Below are 25,195 nucleotides of genomic sequence, written 5' to 3'. Positions count from 1 at the left end.
AAATAAACCAATTCAAAGCTGTACGGAGCGTAATAAAGTGTCATAAATGTCACTCAACATACCCCGAAACTTGAATTGATGTTTGTCCTCAAGCATAAACAGACTCATAAAATCAAGAAATTAAAATGTATGAGTGCAACTAAATGAATGCAACGATCCCCATAGAATAACTAAACCAATCAACAAGCAACACCTCAGGAAATACAGTTATTTGCATAAAGATCAACCAAACCTCACAAATCAATCTACAAACCAAAGACATGCATGTGTGCAACTGCTTACAGATATACTATCGCAACTAGATCAACAATCATGACTCACTACTTATCAAAGCAATCGCAAGTTTATAAAATAGAATAAAAGCTAGACTCAAAATATCTTATAACACTTCAATTCTTATATCGGAGTTTAACATGGATTCACGTGTATACTCACAAGAAAATAACACAAATATGCTTATTTGATCGTGCCATGAGTGAGGTCCACAAAAGACTTAGACAATAATACCCATGTAGCGAGCATTAGGTTAGCGGATCCCATACTATAAAAGCCTTAGGTAACTAGGCACAAAGTCCCCTAAGATCTTAATAACTCAAGTACTAAAGAGCCCACTCGTGATCAATTATACATAACATATTTGTTTTCCTTTTTTTCCTTTTTTTCTTTCTTTTTTTTTCAAATTTCTGAACGAGTGCGTTTCACTCCATCTCGCTCAACCCTAGACTACTCATATAAAATGAGCTGGCTACTAGCCATTTGACACCTATCCACACAACTAGCAATGAAATCCAAGTTTCTCCAATTTTAAAAATCCATGCTAATTTAATATTAAGAGAATATCCTAAATTCTAAATATAAACAAGCAATTAAACCTCGACAAACAAATAAACCATGACCATGATCTAACACTCTAGCAACCTATAAGACTTAGTGAAATATAATTATCTATAGCATGCAAATTAATTCGATAAGACTTAACATCACTAAATATGACATCACTACACTAGCATCAATATCACAGATTAATCGGAAAAATCATCTAAGAGATCAATGTTATTTTTCACATGCATGCAACTACATGAACAAATTATCATAAAAACTACCAAAAATAAAAAAACTACTATATGGCCAAATATGCAAACTATATGGACTAAACTATCATGAATATGCAAAAACTAAATGTGACTCACACAAACATTTTCCTTCAACTACTACCCCCAAACTTAAAATATTCATTGTCCTCAGTTAAGGTAATAGTAAGGAATCAGGCATACCTACTACGAATCAGACTCATCACTCTCAACGGGTGGAGTGTCAGGTGTGTGAGGAGGCAGATACACGGAATCCTTACCAAATACTGGCCACTGGATATCAACACCGGTGGCTCTAAAAGCTGTCCCAAATGCCCGGGTGAGATCATGTACAAACCGACTATGGATGTCGTGCATCACATCCATCCTCCTCGTTAGATGCCTATACTACGATGAACTCAAACCATCTCTAACATCTGCTCCAGCCTCCTCCTGCTGCGACGAACTAGCCTCCTCTCCCAACTGAACTCTCCAAGCTGCTCACCTTCTGGAAACTGCTGTCTTTATTTTTTTTTGAATAGGGACCAGGCGCGGGCGCGCTCACCTTCTGGAAAAATGGCACAACCGCGCACTATATTAGCGCGGGCGCACTTACCTTCTGTAAAAACAGCGGGGCTGCGCGCTTGATCAGCGCGGGCGCGCTTGGCTACTGAAGTTGGCCCTGAATTTTTTATTTTTCTGATTTTTTTTATGTTTTTCTCCTTTCTTCTTGCTTCCTCTACCTACTAATGTACAACAAACTTGGGTTACCTCCCAAGAAGCGCTTCTTTTACGTTGCTAGCTCGACGTAGAACCTTGAGCTCAAACGGACAAGAGAACGACACTAACCACCTCACGGTTTGCCATGTCACCATAGTAATGCTTCAATCTTTGACCATTTACCTTGAATGCTTGGCCCGGATCACTTTTAAAAATTTCCACCTCTCCATGTGGAAACACAGTTTTGATGATGAAGGGCCCTGACTACCTTGATTTCAACTTTCCAGGAAAAAGACGGAGATGAGAGTTGAACAAAAGAACTTGTTGGCCCGGCACAAATGATTTGAGCACTAGAACCCGATCATGCCACCTCTTGACTTTCTCCTTGTACATTTTGTTGTTCTCATAAGCTTGAAGTCGAAACTCGTCGAGTTCATTCAATTGAAGCATCCTCTTCTTTTCAGCTGCATCCAAGTCAAGATTCAATTTCTTCAAAGCCCAATATGCCTTATGCTCGAGCTCCACAGACAAATGACACCCCTTACCATAAACCAACTAAAACGGCGACATTCCCAATGGAGTCTTATATGCTGTTCTATACGCCCAAACAGCTTCATCAAGCTTCAAAGACCAATCTTTCCTCGATGGACACACAACTTTCTCTAAAATACGTTTGATCTCTCTATTAGACACCTCAGCTTGATCATTTGTCTGAGGATCATAAGCCGTGGCAATGCGATGATTCACATTATACCTTTTCATCATAGTAGTGAACTTGCGATTGCAAAAATGCGACCCCTCATCACTGATTATGACTCTTGGAGTTTCAAACCTTGTGAATATCTGCTTGTGAAGAAAATTAAGTACCACTTTTGCATCGTTCGTCGGCAACGCCTTAACTTCCACCCATTTTAACATATAATCAACCGCCAACAAGATGTACTGATTGTTACAAGATGAGACAAATGGCCCCATGAAGTCAATTCCCCATATATCGAAGACCTCAACCTCGAGAAGCACATTAAGAGGCATCTCATCCCTCTTAGACATATTACCCACACGTTGACATCGATCATATTTCAAAACGAACTGATGAGCATCTTTAAACAAGGTTGGCCAAAAGAAACCTGCTTGAAGAATACGAGCTGTTGTCTTTTCTCCACCATAATGTCCTCCATAAGCTATTGAGTGGCAATCTCGCAAGATCCCCCCGTTTCGTTGTAAGGAATACATCTCCTGATGATTTGGTCTGCTCCTTATCGAAAAAGAAATGGCTCATCCCACATATACCACTTCACTTCATGTAGAAACTTCTTCCTTTGAGCATAAGATAAGTCGGGAGGCATGATATTACTCACAAGGTAGTTCATAATGTCTGCAAACCACGGTTCTTCTTCTTGCACTCCAAACAACTGCTCATTAGGAAAAGACTCATTTCTCAATGTCTTATCTAATGAAGTATCATTAGGGTTCTCTAAACACGAGAGATGATCAACGACTTGATTTTCAGTCCCCTTTCTTTCCTTGATCTCTAGTTCAAATTCTTGAAGTAAAAGAACCCGTCGAATTAATCTAGGCTTCGAGTCCTTCTTTGAGATGAGATAACGAATTGCTGCGTGATCAGTGAAAACTGTCATGTTAGTCCCAAGTAGATAAGATCGAAATTTCTCAAAACCATAGACAATAGCCAAAAGTGCTTTCTCCGTAGTAGTATAATTCAGTTGAGCACCATCTAGAGTCTTGCTTGCGTAGTAGACCACATGAAATAGGTTGTTCTTCCTCTGCCCAAGAACTGCTCCAACTGCATAGTCACTTGCATCGCACATCATCTCAAAATGTTCATTCCAATCAGGTGTAGTTATAACGGGTGCCGTGATTAAACTCTTCTTCAATGTCTCAAAAGATGCAAGGCACTCGTCATCAAACTTGAAAGGGACATCTTTTTCTAGCAAACTACACAACGGCTTCGAAATCTTAGAGAAGTCTTTGATGAAATGCCTATAGAAACCCGCATGACCGAGAAAACTGCGAATTCCCTTAACAAAAATAGGTGGAGGAAGATTCTCAGTGACCCCCACCTTGGCTTTGTCCACCTCAAGACCCTTACTAGAAACCTTGTGCCCGAGAATAATGCCCTGTCGCACCATAAAGTGACATTTCTCCCAATTGACAACCAAATTGGTCTCAACACACCTCTTAAGAATGTGTCCAAGATTTTGCAAGAATTCATCAAAAGAATCGCCAAATACAGAGAAGTCATCCATGAACACCTCCACATTCTGGCCAATTATATATCAGAAAAGATGGCCATCATACATCTCTGAAATGTGGCTGGTGTACCACACAGATCAAAAGAAACTCATCTGAAGGCAAAAGTACCAAATGGACAAGTGAAGGTAGTCTTCTCCTGATCTTCTGGAGCGATAAAAATCTGATTGTACCCCGAATAGCCATCCAGAAGACAGTAGCACTCATGACCAACCAATCTATCGAGCATCTGGTCAATGAAGGGCAAATGGAAGTGATCCTTCCTAGTGGCCTTGTTCAGCTTCCTGTAGTCCATGCAAACTCTCCACCCCGTGACTGTTCTTGTAGGAATAAGCTCATTCTTCTCATTTGCTACCATAGTATTTCACCTTTCTTTAGCACACATTGAAGTGCGCTCACCCATGAACTGTCAGAAATAGGATAGATGATCCCTGTATTTAGCCACTTATAAATTTCCTTCTTCACAACTTCCTTCATGATCGGATTAAGTCTTCTTTTCTGCTCGACCGTAGGCTTGCTACCTTCCTCTAGCAGAATTTTATGCATGCAATAAGAAGGGCTGATTCCCTTGATATCTGCTATAGTCCAATCAATTGTCGATTTGAACTCTCTCAGAATCCTCAAAAGCTTTTCCTCGTCACTACCTGAAAGCTCAGATGCAATAATAACAGGCAAAGTAGATGCATCACCTAAAAATGCATACCTCAAATACTCATGTAAAGGCTTAAGCTCAAGAGTGGGAGCTTCCTCAATAGATGGCTTGAGGCGTTTAGGATCTTTGTTCAATTCCTCCATTCCAAGAGATTCAAAAGGCATATCAATCTTCCTCTTCCAGGGAGAAACATTCAAATATTGTAATTATTCTTCACATTCGTCATCTTCAATATCTGAAATTCCCAATAAGGCTTTTTCTAAGGCATTGTACCTTAGCAATTGATCAAATTATGAAGTAACCACAGAATCGACCAACTCCACCTTTATAAACTCCTCTTTTTCTGTAGGAAATTTTATAGCATTGAACACATTAAAAGTTACATCCTGATCCAGCACTCGCATTATGAGCTTACCCTTCTGCATTTCTATCAAGGTTCGGCTAGTCGCCAAGAAAGGTCTTCCAAAAATAATGGGAATCTTCTTATCCTCCTCGAAATCAAGAATGATAAAATCAGCAGGGAAGATGAGTTTATCAACCTTGAACAAGACATCCTCCACAATATCTCGTGGATATGTAATAGAACGGTCGGCCAATTGCAACATCATATAAGTTGGTTTTGGATTAGGTAAGTCCAACTGCTTGAAGATTGACAAAGGCACCAGATTGATGTTAGCTCCCAAGTCACATAAGCATCTGTCAAAAAACACTTTTCCAATAGTACACGGAATAGTGAAGCTTCCTGGATCTTTAAGCTTCGGAGGCAACTTTTGTTGTAACACAACACTGCATTCCTCCGTGAGAGCAACTGTCTCTAAATCATCTTGTTTCACTTTCCAAGAGAGATTACCTTTCATAAACTTTGCGTAACTAGGCATCTGCTCAAGAGACTCAGTGAAAGGTATGTTGATATGAAGTTTCTTGAACACCTCCAGAAACTTCTCAAATTGCTTGTCCAGCTTTTTCTTCTGCAGCCTCTAAGGAAAAGGCGGTGGATGATAGATCTGTTTCTCCCCTATATTACCCTCAGGAGGAGTGTGCTCAACATTAGTCTTCCTTGGTTCCACTTCTACTTCCTGTTGCTCTACTTCTTTCTCAGCCTCAGCTTCTTCAGTCAACACTTAAGTTTGTTAGGGATTCACAACCTTCCCAGACCTCAAAGTGATTGCATTTACCTGCTCCTTAGCTTTCCTTTTTTCTGGCACTTCAGTGTCACTAGGTAGTGTACTGGGATGATGATTTAGTAAGACATTGGAAATTTTCCCAATTTGATTTTCCAAGGTCTTGATAGAAATAGCTTGACTCTTGCACAAAAGCTTCAACTCCTCTAATTCAGAGTTTTCATTAGCTTTTTATAGCTGGAGTTGCTGTCTTGGTGCATATTGCGGTTGCTGAAAACCAGGGGGGTTGTACTGCTTAGCTGGATACTGCTGATAAGGCTGTTGAACCGCATTCTGAGCGTTGCTCCAACTGAAATTAGGATGATTGCGGTTGTTGGGATGATAAAGGGCTGGCACAGGCTGCTGCGAACGCTGAAAGTTGCTCACAGACTGAGCTGATTCACTAGAAATTGCGTACTGATCAGTCTCATGGGCACCAGCACAAAGCTCACAGACACTAGCGATTTGATTAACCCCATAATTAGCCAAAGTGTCCACCTTCATCGTCAAAGCCTTAAGTTGGGCAGCTATAGCAGTTGCTGCATCCAACTCCAGAATTCCTACTACTTTTCCCTAATGCAGTCTCTGGGAAGGATTCTGGTACTCATTTGCAGCCATTAGTTCGATCAATTCATAAGCTTCATCGTAGCTCTTAGCGTACAAGGCTCCTCCTGATGCTGCATCAAGCATGGGTCTAGAAGTAGCACCCAATCCATTGTAGAAACAGTTAATAATCATCAAATCAGGCATGCCATGGTATGGACACTTCCTTAGCATTTCCTTATATCGATCCCGAGCCTCACACAGAGATTCTCCAGTTTGCTGAGCAAACTGAGTAAGAGCATTCCTGATTGCAGCAGTCTTCGCCATAGGGAAAAATTTAGTGAGAAATTTTTGAGCAAGATCTTCCTAAGTGGTGATAGACCCTGCTGGTAGAGAATGTAACCAACACTTAGCTTTGTCCCTCAGAGAGAATGGGAAGAGTCGCAGTTTGATAGCATCTTCAGTCACATCATTGAACTTGAAAGTGTCGCAGATCTCGATAAAATCCATGATGTGCATATTGGGGTCTTCAGTAAGAGAACCCCCAAACTGAACTGAGTTCTGTATCATCTGAATCGTGCTTGACTTGATCTCAAAAGTGTTAGCCTTGATGGCTGGCCTGATGATACTTGATTGAATGTCATTGATCTTAGGCTGAGAATAGTCTATCAAAGCCTTAAGATTTTCTGCTTGATCTCCCATCTCTACTAAAACTGGTTCCTTGACTTTCTCTTCTTCTTCTACCTTCTTTTCTTCTTCAAAAACTTCCTTTCGAACCACCACAACTTCTTCCTCGGCTTTATCCAGTGTTCTCTTACGAGTACGCAAATGCGTATGCATACACCCTCGCTAGAATACCTGAAATAAGACAAAAAAACAAATAAGTAACAATGTCCGAGTCAATGAACTTTAACGACCACCGATGGAAAACACATAAACTAAAAATTAACACTGCAGTCCCAGACAACGGTGCCAAAAACTTGTTAGTCGCTAAACATGCGCTAATAATACACACAAGTATACACGTTCTCAAGTAGTATAAGATATAAATCAGATTCGTTTCCACAAAGAGTGGCTTGGCTAACTAATTAATTTATGCACTTAAGCAACAATGTATGGTTATTATTCAATGCTAAGACGATAACAAATTGAGGTTGTTAATAACTAAAAATTAAACTAACAATTATAACTAAGGGAATAAGATTGATTGAATTAATATATATGACAAATATGGGATTCTAACTTCATTTAATACTTCATTCAATAGCCTTTTCTTTCTTAACCTTAGCACGTAATGGTGATGACACTAATCTGACAACACGAAACTGATAAACGCCAACTTTCGTTGCACGAATACCATACTACCAGACATCCACAAAAGAGATAGAAGCTGAATAGACACCAATTATATTGAGACCCTATATGTCTATAGAATTTGACAACATAACGGTTTAAGCACAAGTTATCTATCTTGATTACATAGGGCAAGTAAGATGGTTAAAATTACCCATGAATCATGCATACCAAATACATGAACCTATGCTAGCATGGCAAGTTCTAAATCCTTAAATTCACTTTCGCTTCATTAAGAATTAACACACTATCTTATAAGTTCGCGACGCTCATAAGACGAATAAGCACAACCAATACTAGGTTATCATACAATCACCACACACTAAGGCATCAAAACAAATTAACTAAATAAATCCATAAATAAATCCTCTAGAACCCCACGATAATGATTAGCCCATCATCGGACTCATCATCAACATGGGTTCCGATGAAAGCATGGTATAATAAACATAGTCTTTATAACGAATAATCAAACAAAGTTAACACAAGAGTATACGTTCAACAAAATAAGAAACGAGCATCCAAGATTACAACTCAAAACAAATATTCAAAAGAATAAACTATATCATCTTCGCCTTTGTTGAATTGTGCTATAGGTCTCTTGTCGTCTTCTCCTTAGCTCTGATATGTCTCTGACTTAATATCTTATGAAAAATGACCTAAAGTTGTTTATATAGTAGCCCCATGTAATGTAGAAGTCTTTCTCTCAAAAGCTAAGTAGAAACAGGATTCTGCTATCCCGACACAGCGCGGGCGCGCGCTTGATTAGCGCGGGCGCGCTCGCTCTCTGATGTTTGGGCGCGGCCACGTGCTTGATCAACGCGGGCGCGCTGGGCTTCTGTCAAAACTTTGCGCGCGGGCGCGCTCGCTCTCTGATGTTTGGGCGCGGCCGCGTGCTTGATCAACGCGGGTGCGCTGGGCTTCTGTCAAAACTTTGACTTCTTCTTTTTCTTGCAGTTTTGAGCCGGTCTTCGCGAGCTTTATTCCTGGGACACCATCACGCGGCCGCGCTGGGCTTCTGTCAAAACTTTGACTTCTTTTTTTTCTTGCAGTTTTGAGCCGGTCTTCGCGAGCTTTATTCTTGGGACACCATCCGAACACCATATTAGCATCAAATCAATGCTAATTCACCTGATTTTCAGATTAATGCCTAAAATACAAAAACAATAGAAAAACACATTAAAACACCAATAACTCGAGTACAAATACACCAATTCAAAGCTGTACGGAGCGTAATAAAGTGTCATAAATGCCACTCAACAGTGGTATATGAAGTATGAGCTGGCAAATAAAGAGCTTCTTTAATTTTTTGAGGAGTTACAACCTTTATCTCCTCACCAAACTCAAAAATAATTCTTGGAGTACCATTATCTCCACCATAATCACACACCCCAGTTCTCCAAAGAGTGAGAACTTGGTCCCCAAACACAACAGTCGGTTCTGTAAGAGCATAACCTACCTGACTAGCACTTAACAAATCCTGAAAGATGTGATAATCAGGATTTATGCTAGTATGATCTAGAATCGCAGCATAATTATTTGTAACGAACTTGGCACCATTTTGAGTAAAAGCTGAAGAAGTAACTGGTGAAGACATGATTATCAGTGTGAAAAAGCTTAAAAAACTAATTAGGGTTTAACACAATTATCAGACTTTCAAAAAATACTGATACATTATAAATATACCAAACTTTGAACTCATTTTCCTGTTATAGAACACAACTTATTCATCAGTGTTTGAGAATTGTCCTGAAATCATTACCAATTATTCACCAATCTTGTAAATGTGGCTTCACAAAGTGGTTTGGTGAATATATCTGCTAGATGTTGATCTGTAGGCACAAAGTGCAATCTCACTGTACCTTCCATCATATGTTCCCTTATGAAATGGTACCTTATGCTGATGTATTTTGTCATATAATACTATACTGGATTTTCTGTCATTGCAATAGCACTTTCATTATCACAATATATAGGAGTTTTAGAATATTCTAATCTATAATCCGGTAACTGATTTTTCATCCAAAGTATTTGAGCACAACAGCTTCCTGCAGCAATATACTCAGCTTCTGCAGTTGAACTGGAAATTGACTTTTATTTATTGCTAAACCAAGAAACCAATCTACCACCAAGAAATTGACAGCTTCCTGAAGTGTTTTTTCTATCTATTTTGCATCCTGCAAAATCAGCATTTGAATATCCAATTAGTGTAAGGTCTGAATCTCTAGAATACCACAATTCAATATTCATGGTCCCTTTGAGATATTTAAAGAAATAAAATTCACATCTAATAGGTGTGGTTCCCTTGGATCAGCTTGGAACCTTGCACATAGACAAGTATCATACATGATATCAGGTTACTGACAGTCAAATATGGGAGTGAGCCAATCATACCTCTGTAGTTAGTCATATCTACTGATGAACCAGTATTTAAATCTCACTTGGTTGCTGTGGCCATAGGGGTTGTTGTAGTTGAACTGTCTTGCATTCCAAATATTTTAAGTAAATTCCTGGTATATTTTGCTTGATTTATGAAGATCCCTTATTCAGTCTGCTTGACTTGTAATCCCAGAAATAACTTAATTCTCCCATCATACTCATTTGATATCTAGACTGCATTAATTTAGGAAACCTCTAACAGAGTTTATCATTAGTAGTGCCAAAAATGATATTATCAACATAAATCTGAACTAACAACAAGTCCTTAGCATAGTACTTATAAAATATAGTTTTATCAATTGTACCTCTTTTGAAACCACTTTCCAACAAGAATTGAGCAAGTGTTTCATATCAGGCTCTTGGAGCTTGTTTTAGTCCATAGAGTGCCCTATCCAACTTGTAAACATGATTTGGATATTTTGGATCAATGATCCCTGGAGATTGTTCAACATAAACTTTCTCTTTAAGTTCATTATTTAAGAATGCATTCTTCACATTCATTTGGAACACCTTAAATTTCATGTAAGCGGAAGCGGTATAGGCTAGAAAAATTCTGATCGCCTCAAGCCTTGCAACCGGAGCAAAAGTCTTACCTTCTTGCTATAAATAATTATTTGTAACCAGACTTGCTTTATTCCTTATAATTATGCTTTCGGTGTCAGTCTTGTTTCCTGTTTAGAAAACTTTAGGTCTTGAATTGTCTTATATAAACATATCAGTGCGCAAATTAAAGGTACAACATATTATTCGTGCAATGCAATTTTCAAGTAAGTGTACAAATTTGTAAATAATGTCTGAAAAGTATGTATGAACCTGCATAAGGTATCTACGAGGAAGAAGAGGCGAGAGAGACATAAACGTACACTTCCAGCAAGAATCTATGTACACTTTTCTGGAGTTCAATGTTATTAGCATCACATACATGCATTTTTATTTCTTACATATTCAAGATAAATACTTAGACAAGCTTAAGGCCAAGTACAGAATTATTTTTGTGTCAGCGGTATACATAAAATTTATCTCTTTGACATTGACAAAGTGATTTGCTTGAAAGAACGTGAACAATGAGTGACTGACTTCGTAAATAAGACTGTAATTGTTGTCATTGTGAAGGTTAAGGAGTTACATGATCCCGCCACCATTGAAAGACAAGTTCAGCAAAGTCTAGTAGGCCTTGTAATTCATTTAGCAAGACAGCCACATGAATAACTTCTCAGTTGCAAGTACTAATAGGGTTTGTTCTACAATTTAACTTTGCTTATTACACAACCTATGAGGATAGGAAGATTTCTCTTATGAAGGTCCATGGTGGTGCAGTGCAGCACTGCAGCTTTGTTTTTCAATCCCTGTTTTTTTTTGTTATGTTTTTTATGTTTTACGTCGAATGAGCTAATTCTCTCAAGGCTTGTTATGTTAATCTTTTCTATGCCAAGATTGTGTATAGAGTGTATGCGTAGAATGAAATGATGAAATCACATGAGATGCAAACAGGTCTAGAATATCAGGTGCAAACTCTTCCTTGTTTAAATGAATATAATACAATTATTACAATGTACCTCATAACCTCATACCAGTATACCATACACTTGAAGGTAACAGGACCTGGCATTCCTGAAACAGAGTCCATAATATGTTATATGCAAACTTTAGTTCCATAAATTGTAAGTTTTAGTCGTCTCCTAATGGTAAAAATAAATAATCTGCTAGAACTACTGTAATAGAAGGGATCAAACCTTGAACACGCTTAAATGCCAAAACTCATATAGTTCATCAGACACATGAAAAATTACATATATAGTTCATCGATCAAGTTCATGATGACCCAAACTCCTTCCAGTTTTTTCTTTTTACTCTTCAGCGGTTGTAAACAGTTGGAGCATGGCCACCAACATTAGACGTGGGACGTTTAGAGCACTCTTTTTCTAAGAAATGCTCAATTTCTAATTGCTCGAAGAAGATAAGTAACTTCTCAGCTGAACCTTTATAGTTTGTACCATCAAGTACAAACTATATAGAGAGACTGTCTAAGGCGGTAGAAAAGAAGATTCTAAACTGGAAGGGATTTAAAAGATGCAAGATCATTTACAGAATTACAGATCAGTGAAAGCACAAAAAAACGCCTTATAATTAAATACAATAAACTTCTCGTACTTTGCATTATTTCCAACAGGCCTGTTACAAGTAGCAGTGTTTTTTGTAGCATTGGTGGTGGAGGTGTTCAGGCTTAGCTGAGCCTTAGAAACTACCTCAGTTCATGCTTCTCCAGTAGAGCTGCTGTTGCAAGCACACAAATTATCTTATATATTATCAACATCGTAAAATTAAGGAAAAAGATTGAATATTCGTTAATCAATATGCCTTAATTTAGAAATTTCAGTTGAGTTCACCCTTAATTTAGAAATTTCAGTTGAGTTCACCTCAAACAAGACGTGCGATACCATTACATTTATGTCTGAAAAGCCTGAGATACTTAGATAGATAGAATCCTCCAGTTGTAGTAGGAGGACGAGTACAGACACCGGAACAAAACAAGAAAGACGGGAACAACAAGCAACTTAACTACTAAGCTGACCAACTAAAGATATAACTCACACAAACATATACCATTCTTAAAGATAAGTGTGCACACAATGCATTTGGCAATATTTGACCATTTAACTTCTTACACAAATGACTAATGCCAAATTCGAAGTTCAGCACACTGCATGAAGTGTAAATTTTAGTACTCAGATCATTCAGGAACGTTTTTGAGGACGTAGCAGAACCTCGTCTATTAGTTTGTCCAAGTTCTTTAGAGACGATCCACCAGGAACAAAAGCCTCTTGTGCTTTCTTCTTTAACTCCAGAGCATTCTTCCTCATCTCTTTACCCTTTTCTCCATCCATCAATTCCCTCACAAGCCCTTCCACTTCATCTCTCTTCACATCATTATCAATCTCCATTCCAATACCCCATTCTACACAACAATATCGACAATTTGTCTATTGTTCAGCAAAATATGGCCAACAGATCATTGGCACGCCACCAGATATGCTTTCGATTGTTGAATTCCACCCATTATGAGTAAGAAATCCAGCAATTGCCGGATAGTTCAGAACTTGCTCTTGTGAACACCAACTTGCAATGATGCCTCTATCTTTTGTCTCGGTCACAAACTCCGGCGGAAGCATGGCCGAGTCACCAGTTACTACATCAGGCCTAATTATCCATAAAAACTGCTTCTTGCTGTTTGCTAGTCCCCATGCAAATTCCGAAAAATACTCGGCAGACATTACTGTTATACTACCTAAATTAACGTATAAAACTAAATTAGTCAGGGAACCGAGCCGAGTTGAGTTTTGATCGAACAAAGCCGAACTTTAATTTTTTTTTTCCTGATGAACCGAGCCGAGCCGAGCTTTTTTATCGAACAAAAATTGTGTTCGAGCTCGAGCTTGTTAACTAACGAGCCGAACATGCACGAGCTTGTTCACGAACATAAGCGAGCGGAGCCATAAAAATTCAGGTCAACCGCTGTTTGACTGTGAGAATAACTTATCAAATAATTTTTTTTTGAAACTTTGGTTATATCAATAATATATATATATATATATATATCTTGACATCCTTACGGTTGAATATTTTTAAAAAAATCGAAACACCAATTAATGACTAAACACTGGTTAGTGGTAATAGTCAAAATAATACTTGTTAAAATAACAAATCATATAAAATTATCTTGATTTGAAACTTTGGTTATATCATAAAAATGTATTTATTTTGATATCCATATGGTTGGATCAATTAGAAATATTTTTAAATAAGTCGAGACACCAATACGGGACTAAACACTAGTAACTAGTACTAGCCAAACTAATATTTGACTATTAAAATAACAAACCAAATAAAATTATTTTGATCTGAAACTTTGGTTATATCAATAAAATATATATTTTATGACATCCACACAGTTGAATCGATATAACATATTATTAAAATAATTGAAACAACAAATCCGGACTAAACCCTAGTTAGCATTACTAGTCAAACTAATGTTTGACCGTTAAAATAGAAAATCAAATAAAATTGTTTTGATGTGAAACTTTGGTTATGACATCCATACGTTGGATCGATATAAAGTATTTTTAAAATAATCAAAACAACAAATCAGGACGTAATAGTCAAACTAATGTTTGACTGTTAAAATAACAAACTAAATAAAATTATTATTAAAATATATTTATTTTGACATCAATATGGTTGGATCAATTAGAAATAATTTTAAATTAGTCGAGACACAAATAAATGACTAAACACTAGTTACTAGTACTAGTCAAACTAATGTTTGACTGTTAAAATAGCAAACCAAATAAAATTATTTTGATCTGAAACATTGGTTATATCAATAAAATATAAATTTTATGACATCCATTGGATTGATATATAGTATTTTTAAAATAATCGAAACAACAAATCTGGACTAAACACTAGTTAGCGTTATTAGTTAAACTAATGCGTGACCGTTAAAATAGAAAATCAAATAAAATTGTTTTGATGTGAAACTTTGGTTATTTCAATAAAATATATATTTAATGACATCCATACGGTTGGATCGATGAAAAATATTTTTTAAAAAATCTTAACTAAAATATAATTATGAAGCCAGATTTTAAAATTAGAAACTAAAATAAAAAATTTCTAAATCACGTCAAAATATATCACATATGGTATGCAAAATGATCGTTGGAAGATAAAAAAAATTAGAGTGAAGTCGAATTTTTTTTTAAAAAAAATCATACCTGTATAAATATATTCTAGATATATTAGAATTTTTTCGAATTTTAACGAGGGAGCTCGAGCCGAGCCGAGCCGAGCTCGAGGCGAGCTTGAGCCGAATAACCCAAAGCTCGGTTCGAGCTTGTTTTGCTTAACGAACATATTTGTTTGTTCGAGCTCGAGCTCATTAACGAGTCGAGCCGAACGAGCTCTTAACGAGCCGGGCTCGAGTTTGTTCACAAATAGCTCGGTTCGTGAACAACCCTTCTTCACAATTGAGCCAATCAATGCAGCTAACTTCTTCTTTCCAAAAATTTGAACCTATGAATTCAACTTTCTTGTCTTGCATTCGATTAAGCAACGGACCAATTGTGTAAGTGTGTGGTTGAATGGGAAAAAGTGCGTCTAAAGAATCCTTTTCCAAGAATTAAAAGTGTGTATAATGAGTGCATCACAGTTAGAAATGGCTTCAGCTTCTCTTCTCAGGTGGTTAAACAGTATATCATCTCTGTCTATTGTTCTAACGAAACTTGGGAAATCTCTCAATTTCATGTCTTTCATTCCTGGAATCCCATTGACTACTGTATCCAAATATCCATTTGTAACATAACTCTGATCTGAAATAAAACAAAATCAATAACAATAACAATATTATTGACATCAAAAAATTGGCATGAGGTAAAAAATATTAACAACCTTCAAATGCATATTCAAGCAAGCATATCCACATGAATTTTAAACATGTAAAAAGGTCTATTCCAGAAAATGAGTACATCACTATCATCTCTCAACTAAAAGTTGGATCAATTCTTAACTTACATTGATTGAAAACATATAACCTATGTTGCTAAGTTTATTAAAAGTAAACTTGATATTTTTTCTTAATTTCTTCATATGACCATCATATTTAAAGGTCACATAATGTTTCAATCACTTCATAAAAAATGCTCCAAGAGTATAAATTAACTCTCATTAAAAGAGATAGATCGGTATTGGGTCAAAATCAAACATACAAATTATACTTATTAGAAGGGCTGATGGACAAATGTTGAGAACCGTTGTTTCAAAAATGATTCCATGCTTAAAAATCTTGCTGTGTGTGGAAAAATTGCAGAATATAAACTGAAAGCGAAGATTAAGATGTCAACAGATCAGATCTAATCTGGTCGGGTTCTTCAGGAATAAGTTGAAAAGCTAACACTTACTGGATTCCCAGTCTGTTCTAGTAATATATTAATCGGACAAGATAATCATGTACCAACTTGTTAACAATTCATTCACAAATACATCTCGAACTGTTCCAGATGCACCCAGAGCATCTGAAGAGTATGACTTCTGACCGAATAAGTACCAACTAATTTCGACTTATAAACAAAAACTTAGCCAAGATACCCTGGTCAATTCTAATCATAATCCAATTCATTCATGCCACTAAATCTCACCAATTCAACAAAACTCATCTGTTTTACACAAATATTGTGATTAAATTATCTAGAAGCTAAATGATACATGCAAGAATTGAAAAAATTGCAGATTTTGCACAAGCAAGGTACTAAAGTTACCTTTAAGTGGTGTATAGCCTCTTTCAACAAGTTGGCCATACTGGGTATAACAGTTTGGGTATATCAAGATGTTGAGCAGCCTTAAGAGCGAGTCCAAATTTTCTTCATCATTAAACTCTGAAACAAGGTCGGTCAGTGGTTCCAAGTAGTGTACTGGAGTGTATGTAAATAGCAAAGCTGGGTGCTGAGTAGCATCTGGATCCGTAGGTGGACAACCATCAGGGATAGCATAGAAGCGGAAAACGGGTAAGCCATCAATTGAGCATACGCCTGTGGTTAAATTCGTTGTGCACCAATGAAATATGGAAACCTCTCTGATGGAGGAGTTTGGCTAATTTGAGCATGGGGTTTACATGACCTTGAGCTGGAAGAGGAATGCACATAGCATGAGGTCTAGTTACTTGTTCTTGGGAAGTCATATCTCAAATTTTCTCTCTTTCTACTTGGGAAACCTGAGTATATATGTAGCTGATTTGAAAGCAAACTTTTGGATGCTATATATAGCCAATTTCTACTGCAATAATATATAAAAATATAAAAATAAAAATATAAAAATATAAAAATATAGTTGTGTTGTGCTGGTCTTTTCATATTTATTTAATAAATAGTGCAACATAATAAATAGTGCAACATAAGGTGAACATGACAGGATGACGGTTAACAAAGGCCGACAGTTAACAAGTGACATTATATTGGGTCTGTTTGTCTAAAAAATACGTTATTTATTAATTTATAAGTTATTTGTTTGTTTATTTTCGAATTTACAACTTATATAAGTTAATAAGTATTACTATTTTTTTTCAATTTATTTTAACTTTTCGCTTTTTTATTAACTTTTGTTTTAAAATTTAAATTTTTACATATCTTTCTAATTTAAAATTTATGAATTAATATAATTATTTTTAAAATTTATTTATTTTAGCGTAAAAAAATATTCTGATATTTAACGAAACACTTATTTAACTTATAAATATTCATCTACTTATCACTTATAAGTCTCTTATTTATTTTAAATCATAAATTATTTATTTTAATATTTCCCAAACGCTATACTTATACTTTTAAATCAGTCAACTTTTTATATGATAATTCACTTTTTCTAAATTTCTAATTATTTATGTCCTCATGTTTTTTCTCCAAATCCAAAATTCAAAGTTTATTCTTAGGGTGTGTGACTAGTGTCTAGAAACTATGCTCTAGGGAAAGACAGAATTTTATGTTTATATATTCTTTGACTCTACAAATGTGTGTGGTTATGAGAAAATTTTAAAAAAATTAGTTGTTTATATTCTTTTAGTTAAGAACTATGAGATTAATACATGTGTGTCAATATTAATTAAAAGTTTAAATATATATATATATAACAAATTTGACCACATAACTTTTTTAAAAAAAATAACACATATACATTTGGTCACTTTGTTGATTATTTGAATTAATGTATGTATTTTTGGGGCATGTGTACCGAATATGTTACTAGTAGTTTGTGGATATTAAAAAGAAATTATGATATTTATTAGATTTTCCAATTTTTTAAAATATTTAAGTGCTAAAAAATAGATAATATTTTAATTATTTAATCTTTAACTTATTATCTTATAATTATAAATAAAACTAATATGACTTAAATTATGAATTTGTTTTCCTAAAATTATAGGATACTTATATATTTTAGTGGACGTACTTTATAATATATATTTATAACTTAAAATTTTGTAAAATATTAATTTCTATTTTCTGGGAAAATATCTTTGTTCCGATATATTCAAAAAAAACTTATTAGAGTGTACTATAAACAACTTATAATATATTATTATTATTATTATTATTATTATTATTATTATCATATACCCTTATTTTAAATAATAATATATATTTTTTAATTTTAAGTTTATCATAGCAGATGGATCTGTGTTCATGATTCTTGGTATAATGTCATGTAATATCTAGGCATTGTAAATAGTTAAAACAAATAGGATAGATATGTGTTTGTGGGTCAATATAAATATTAGGTGATTTAGCAAATATACGAGTAAATGTGATCTTAGTCAAAATTTGCCTACAAAAATGACGAATGTTGAATAACAATATTGACCGGTGATCAATATCATATGCCATATTATAAGCAACTTGTTTTTCTATGCAACTTTGTAAATTTCAATTTTCCAATTTACATACTTGTAGTATAGTATAACAAATGACCTAAGTTTATATCCGGTTCTTCGAAATACATTACTGCAGCCTTCCCAAGTAGCCCTGTAACATCTACTGCCTTGTAGTCAATTTGACAACTCCGATGATGGAATATGTGACATATATTCATAACGTAGTATATGACAGTAGCCTGCATATAGAAAACATGGTTATAGCAACAGTTGTCTTACAGGAGTAACTGATCCAAGAACTATTCACAAAGCATAATTAAGAGACATAAAACTACAAATGGAAGACATCTGCCTCAGTCTATTATATCATGGATCTAAAATTTTGTACCTCTCTCAACTTTTCAATTATTATCCTCTGCGCCATTCTTACAAGGATGGATTTCTATTTTGAGATTGTCACTATTTCAGGCTGAGAACTAATCACCTGCAACATTATCTTCTTTTCAGAAAACGGCCTAGTATGTCCACACTGTCACCAAGTATTTCATTGCACCTGTAGATAAAGCGCTTTTCCTCAATGCAGGGTACAAACAAAATACAGGGTGCAACCATTTGGTGCCTGACTGAGCTTTTATTTTTTGTGAAAAAAGCAGGACAGCGGATTACCAGGTTAGTAAAATATATGTATTTTAATTTCTAGGCAAAGTACCAAATGATAGGGGACCCCCAATTTAGAATCCAAATTGTTTAGTGACAAGTGTTCTAATATTCTTAGTTTGATGTATACAGCAGGGTATAGGTTTGCAGAAAATTAAGACAACGGAAGGAGGGAGATGAAATGCACTACAGATAAACTTCCAAATTATTCAGCTGCTGCTTGTAAAATAAGACAAGGTCCCACCAAATGCATATATCACCCTTGCTCTCCCCCAAACGATCATGATATAGAAATCCTTCCATCATACATAAATTCCAAGGTTAAGGTTTGAATGTGTTCTTGACATCGGAACCTTACTTTAATAAAATACTTATTTCAGGTTCCAAGGAATCAGAACCTTACTTTAATAAAATTGATGTTCCTTTTATATTATCATTAACAGACGCTAGAAGTGAGATAAAATAATCAATTCACTTATATATGGGATCTTACCACAAGAGAATTGGTGGACAGAGGTGCAGCACCACTGTAACCATAAAAGAAATTTATATTATAACATAGTAACTACAAACTAATCATATTAGTACATCAATCACATAATTAATAAGGAAAAAGCAAACATATAAGAATCGCTCATAGACCTAGATACAAAATTACTACGCAAGTAAAAATTATTGCATTGCGAAACCAAACCAAAAATGTGCTTAGGATGCTATCATAAATTTAAATAGAGAGGAAATAGTTTGGCGTCAAACTAAAAAGAAGGGGGTGTGGGAGTGCATGACAAGGTAGACACATGAGGCGAATTAGCATCACAACTCTAATGTGGTAAGCTTCCTCAATCCCACACGCTCCCCCAATTATGTATCATTTCTAAAACTGATAATATTCACTGAACAGATTTCCCACTGGGCTGATGTGGTACTCACTACTAATTAATTGAGTTTTTTTTATTGAACAACAAAAGGAGTTGTATTTGCTTTTAACTTCTCATCATCGTAAACCTGGTCACCTTCTATGCAATTATATTGACACAATGTTAGATGATAACTCCGGTGAGCGGAGCAGCTCCTTCCGATGCCGTTCCTGGACCTTCTAGCGACGATTGTGGTGTAGCTGCTGTAGGGTGTCTGCAAAACAACACCGGAGGGGGGTTTGAGCCCCGCGGAGCCTCCGGTGTGAGAGTAAGAACTCGCTGGGGAAGATGAAGATAGATAGGGAAGGAAGGTGGCTGTTTGTGTATATCTGTGTAAGAGAGAGTGTGTGTATAAAATGTGTCTAACCCCTAAACCCTACATCTTTGGGGTATTTATAGTCCAAAGGTAGGTTTAAGGGTTGGTACCTCTAGATTAGGGTCGTTCGTTGTTGAAGGCGGAGGACGCCTGGCTTGGAAGGATCGCATACACGTGTTTAGGTAATGAGCACCTTTAGGATGCACCAAAGGTATGTTGACACGCATCATGCTTGTTTCAGGTGTTAGTTGTTGATAGTTGTCACCGTCACGTGCCCACGTGCCCTTCCTTGGCGGGTTGTGGTGTATGCCTGCACTTGGGGGACCCCCCCTCGGATCTGCTATATCTGGGTTGGATCCTAGCGGAGGTGATCATGGTTCTCGGTTGGCCCTGAGTCCGGGTCTATCCATTTGACTGTTTTGGGTGGGGGGTCTTGGTCCTTCAACTGATCAGTCTAATCCTATATATGGGTTGGGCTCTAGCCAGGTTGCTTATACCCTATCACTTACATCTGGGTTGGGCTCTAGCCGGGTTGCTTATGAAGGATTTTATACATCACGGAAGCATGGTAAAACAATTTTTTTAATATAAAATCCAAATAAAGGCATACAAATCATGATTAAATCATAAGGGATCGTTTCTAACCTTTAAAATCGATCCTGGAACGACGAGCGGAGATCCCTAGCAGCTGCTCCTCAAGTGTGAAGCACTCCATCGGTATCCACCAAGAGATCAATGTGATGGAGGAGGAAGGGGAGGGAGAATTAGGGTTTTCTTAACTTTTTAGGTTAGGGCAAAATAAGGGTTTATAATGGTATATTTATAGGCAAAATTTTCAGCTGAAAATTTTCCCATAAAATATTATTATTATTAACCCTTTATTCTTATTAACCTATTAACTAATAATTAAAACACCTTTTTAATTATTAATCCTTTTTCTAAACACTTTAGAAATAATTCTCTCACTTTATTTAATTTCCAAAATTAAATTCTTAATTAATAATATTAAGAACTTTTCTTAATTAATTTATAATTAATTAAATCTCATTTAATCAATTATTAAATTTGCTAATTAATTATTTATTTCATAAACAAATAATTACAAGCCATTATTAATTAATTCCTCCGCCATTAAATCATTCTCTTTTATGGTGTGACCCTGTAGGTTCAATATTAAGCCGGTAGTAGAAATAAATAATAATAAAATTATTTTATCATTATTTATATAAATTCTCTAATTCATTAAATATGATTAATTAATTAACCATATTTATTCTACATCGTGTGGGATACTTCTCAGCATATCGCGACTATCCGGATAATATGAATTCACTGCTTAAAATACCAAGAACCCATTCAGTGAATAGTTACCGTACAATCAATTCCTTCTACCCTGCAATGTCACGATTAAATACAAGGCATGGAACTTGTGTCAAGCCTATCTTATTTAATCATATGCTTTCCCATTCACTATGCTTAGTTCTAATTAATGTAAATTAGAAACTCCTTTCTAATTTCATTCACTCTGCCAGAGATTCCTGAACTAGCATAAGTGGATCAGTATTGAACATTCTTTTCCTTCACTGGAAGAGGCAGATCCTTTATTGATCATACACTATCTTCGTGTACAAATTCCTACACCCAGTAGAGCCCTTATTATTGTCCTTGAAGACTAAGAACTAATCCAAAGTATAGTTCAGTTTACACAAGATGACTATGATGACCTCAAGTGTAAGGATACTTGTACAACTATCACTATGTGAATATCTGCTGACACGTGAGTGAACTCCATCAGTTGTTCAGCTGTGTGAGTCATGTTCAGTGAACTTATTCTATAATAAGCACCTACATACTACCTATAGTGTCACCACACAAATGTCTATGAGAACAGACATCCTTCATAATGAAGCAAGCACAGTATGTACTGATCTTTGTGGATTACTAATTACCAGTTAGTAATCCTACGACCAGGAAATATTTAAGTTCAGAGTTATCATCTTTTAGGTCTCATTATTATGATCTCACCATAATCCATAAAAAGCTTTACTCTAAACTATGGTATATCTTATTTAAACACTTAAATAGATAAAGCCCGCAATAAAATCAAAACAAGTCTTTTATTAATATTAATGAAATCAAAACAGATTACATAAAAGTTATTCCTAAATCATCATACATGATTGGACTTAGGACACATCTCTTTCAATCTCCCACTTGTACTAAAGCCAATCACTCTCGTATCTAATACCCATCTTGTCTTTATGACGATCAAAGTGACTTTGAGAAAGTGGCTTTGTTAAAGGGTCTGCTGTGTTGTTATGTGTGTCAACTCTCTTGACATTGACATCTCCTCTTTCAACAATCTTCCTAATCAGATGAAAGCGTCGCAAAACATTTCCTATAAGAAGTATGTCATCCATATACAATACAAGAAATGTTACCGCGCTCCCACTAACCTTCTTGTAGATGCATGGTTCATCTATCTTTTTTTTGATAAAACCAAACTCTTTGATTGCCTCATCAAAATGGATGTTCCATCTACGAGAAGCTTGCTTTAAACATAAATGGTTCACAGCAGCTTACACACTAGGTGTTCATTTCCCTTGGAAAGAAAACCCTCTGGCTGTGTCATATACACTTCCTCTTCAAGTTTCCCATTGAGGAAGGCCGTTTTCACGTCCATTTGCCAGATCTCATAGTCGTAATAAGCAGCAATCGCAAGCAAAATCCGAATTGATTTTAACAGGGCTACAGGTGAAAAAGTTTCATCAAAGTCAATCCCTTGCCTTTGTTTGAATCCTTTTTCCACGAGCCTGGCCTTATAAGTCTCCACCTGGCCATCTGCTCCAATCTTTCTTTTGTATACCCATTTGTACTCAATAGGCTTCACACCCTCAGGTGCTTCAACCAAAGTCCATACTTTGTTGGTATACATAGATTCCATTTCGGATTTCATGGCACTTTGCCATTTCTCTGAGTCAACACTACTCATAGCCTCATTATAGGTCATAGGGTCGTCATCATCAATGATTGACAACTCATTGTCATTCTCAATGACAAGGCCATAATAACTCTCAGGTTGGCGATACACTCTCCCTGTCCTACGAATGGGCTGTTCCACAGAAGGTTGTTCAGTCTGAATAGGTGTTTCCAATTGAACCGTAGTAGTTTGTGCTTCTTGAACTTCATCAAGTTCAATCTTGCTCCCACTGTTTCCTTCAAGGATAAACTGCTTTTCCAAGAAGGTAGCATGTCTGGAGACAAACACCCTATGATTGGTGTAAAAGTAATACCCTAAAGTTGTAACGCCCCAAATCCGGGGTCAAGATTTGGTGTTACTAAACCATTATTACATAAAGTAAAGAAATAAATAAATAACCCCTTAAGTCCGGATCTTTTACAGGTCATGGTATGAAACAAGAATCTAACCTTCTATAACTCACTTCAACTATAATACAAGTATATATACCTTTGAACTAATGCTCTTGTCACATTCTTCTAACACCTTCAACCTCTCGCAACGGAAACTTCTCTAACTTCTGCTGTCTATCAAAGCTATTCACTTTAGTCCTTATCTGTTTCTGGCAGAAATAAGAATTGACAAAGCAAGAGTGAGCCAAAAATGCCCAGCAAGTATATAATTTGAGTCTTTAAACATTAATTTCTCTGAAATATTTTGAAGAGCGAAACACGAAATCATTTAAAGGATATACTTTATCAGCTTAAATCAATTTGATTTGTATTGCTATAAATCACAAAGGACATAATGACATTTTTGTCAGAGCTTTTAGAGATCGCGTGTTTTCAAAATAGCTTCTGGTATCATCTCATAATTGAGCAATGGATGCACTAACTATTCATAAAACGACGTTCAAGAAATTCCTAACTATTCAGTATCCATCATTATCGACTAAGTTTCCATAGACTTAGCCTGCTAAACCAGCCTGATAAGGACGGGTTGAATAATTAAGAAAATCCCAACTCATTCAAGATTCTAAATATCACTGAGCAACAAATGCTGCAGCAACACTCTGAACCTCAAATTCAATTATAAACATTGTAATTTCCCGAAACTGAGGGCTAAGAAAGAATAACTTTAACCCATAATCACATTTTACTTCAAGAGGGAATGCCATTAATGGCGAACAACAATAAATTGGACTGGACACTAGAAACCAACATATGCACTATAACCTGCTGATCAGTCAGGAGATAGTGCGGATCTATACCCAACTGCATAGACCCAACCAACATTAGGAGTACTCAGGCAACTATGGCCTAAAGGGTCCGGTCCATCTCCGGCCCATAGGATCCAGCTCATCACTGGTCCTTATATATATATATAGTAACCATCCAGTCCGTGGAGTATTTTGATGTCAAATCACTTTGGGTACTTGCTCAAGAGAGCCATCGATGATAAGGAAATAATAGTGAAAGGAACTTGCATAAATAAGAGTAATTGCAGCGAAATATAAAACAGTTAACTATTCTGAACTTAGAATACGAGCGAATAAATATTTGCAGTATTTAAAGAGAAAGGTTAGGAATACTTGCAGTATTTAAAAGAAAGTTCGGGAATACTTGCATAAACAGAATTATTTAATTCAGCGATATGTTTATCGATTCTAAACTGAGAATAGGGAAAGCAATACTTGCATGATAAAATTTAAAATAAATA

At 36.0% G+C, this 25,195-nt stretch overlaps 1 non-coding gene and 1 pseudogene across 1 annotated transcript; one reads left to right on the top strand and one right to left on the bottom strand.

Annotated features, from left to right (window-relative positions):
- The first annotated feature begins 6,618 nt into the window (after positions 1 to 6,618).
- LOC141662176 (small nucleolar RNA R71) lies at positions 6,619 to 6,725 on the top strand. The gene has a single exon (XR_012550302.1). It is a non-coding gene; the product is annotated as a small nucleolar RNA R71 (small nucleolar RNA).
- Positions 6,726 to 12,715: 5,990 nt separating this feature from the next.
- LOC141724457 (UDP-glycosyltransferase 85A8-like) lies at positions 12,716 to 17,026 on the bottom strand (annotated as a pseudogene).
- Between the last annotated feature and the right edge of the window lie 8,169 nt (positions 17,027 to 25,195).

This window comes from Apium graveolens, chromosome 5 (assembly GCF_009905375.1).
Source record: "Apium graveolens cultivar Ventura chromosome 5, ASM990537v1, whole genome shotgun sequence".
In the NCBI taxonomy this organism is placed as follows: domain Eukaryota; kingdom Viridiplantae; phylum Streptophyta; class Magnoliopsida; order Apiales; family Apiaceae; genus Apium; species Apium graveolens.
The sequence above is the reverse complement of the archived record's forward strand: the minus strand, read 5'-3'. Positions and strand labels throughout refer to the sequence as shown.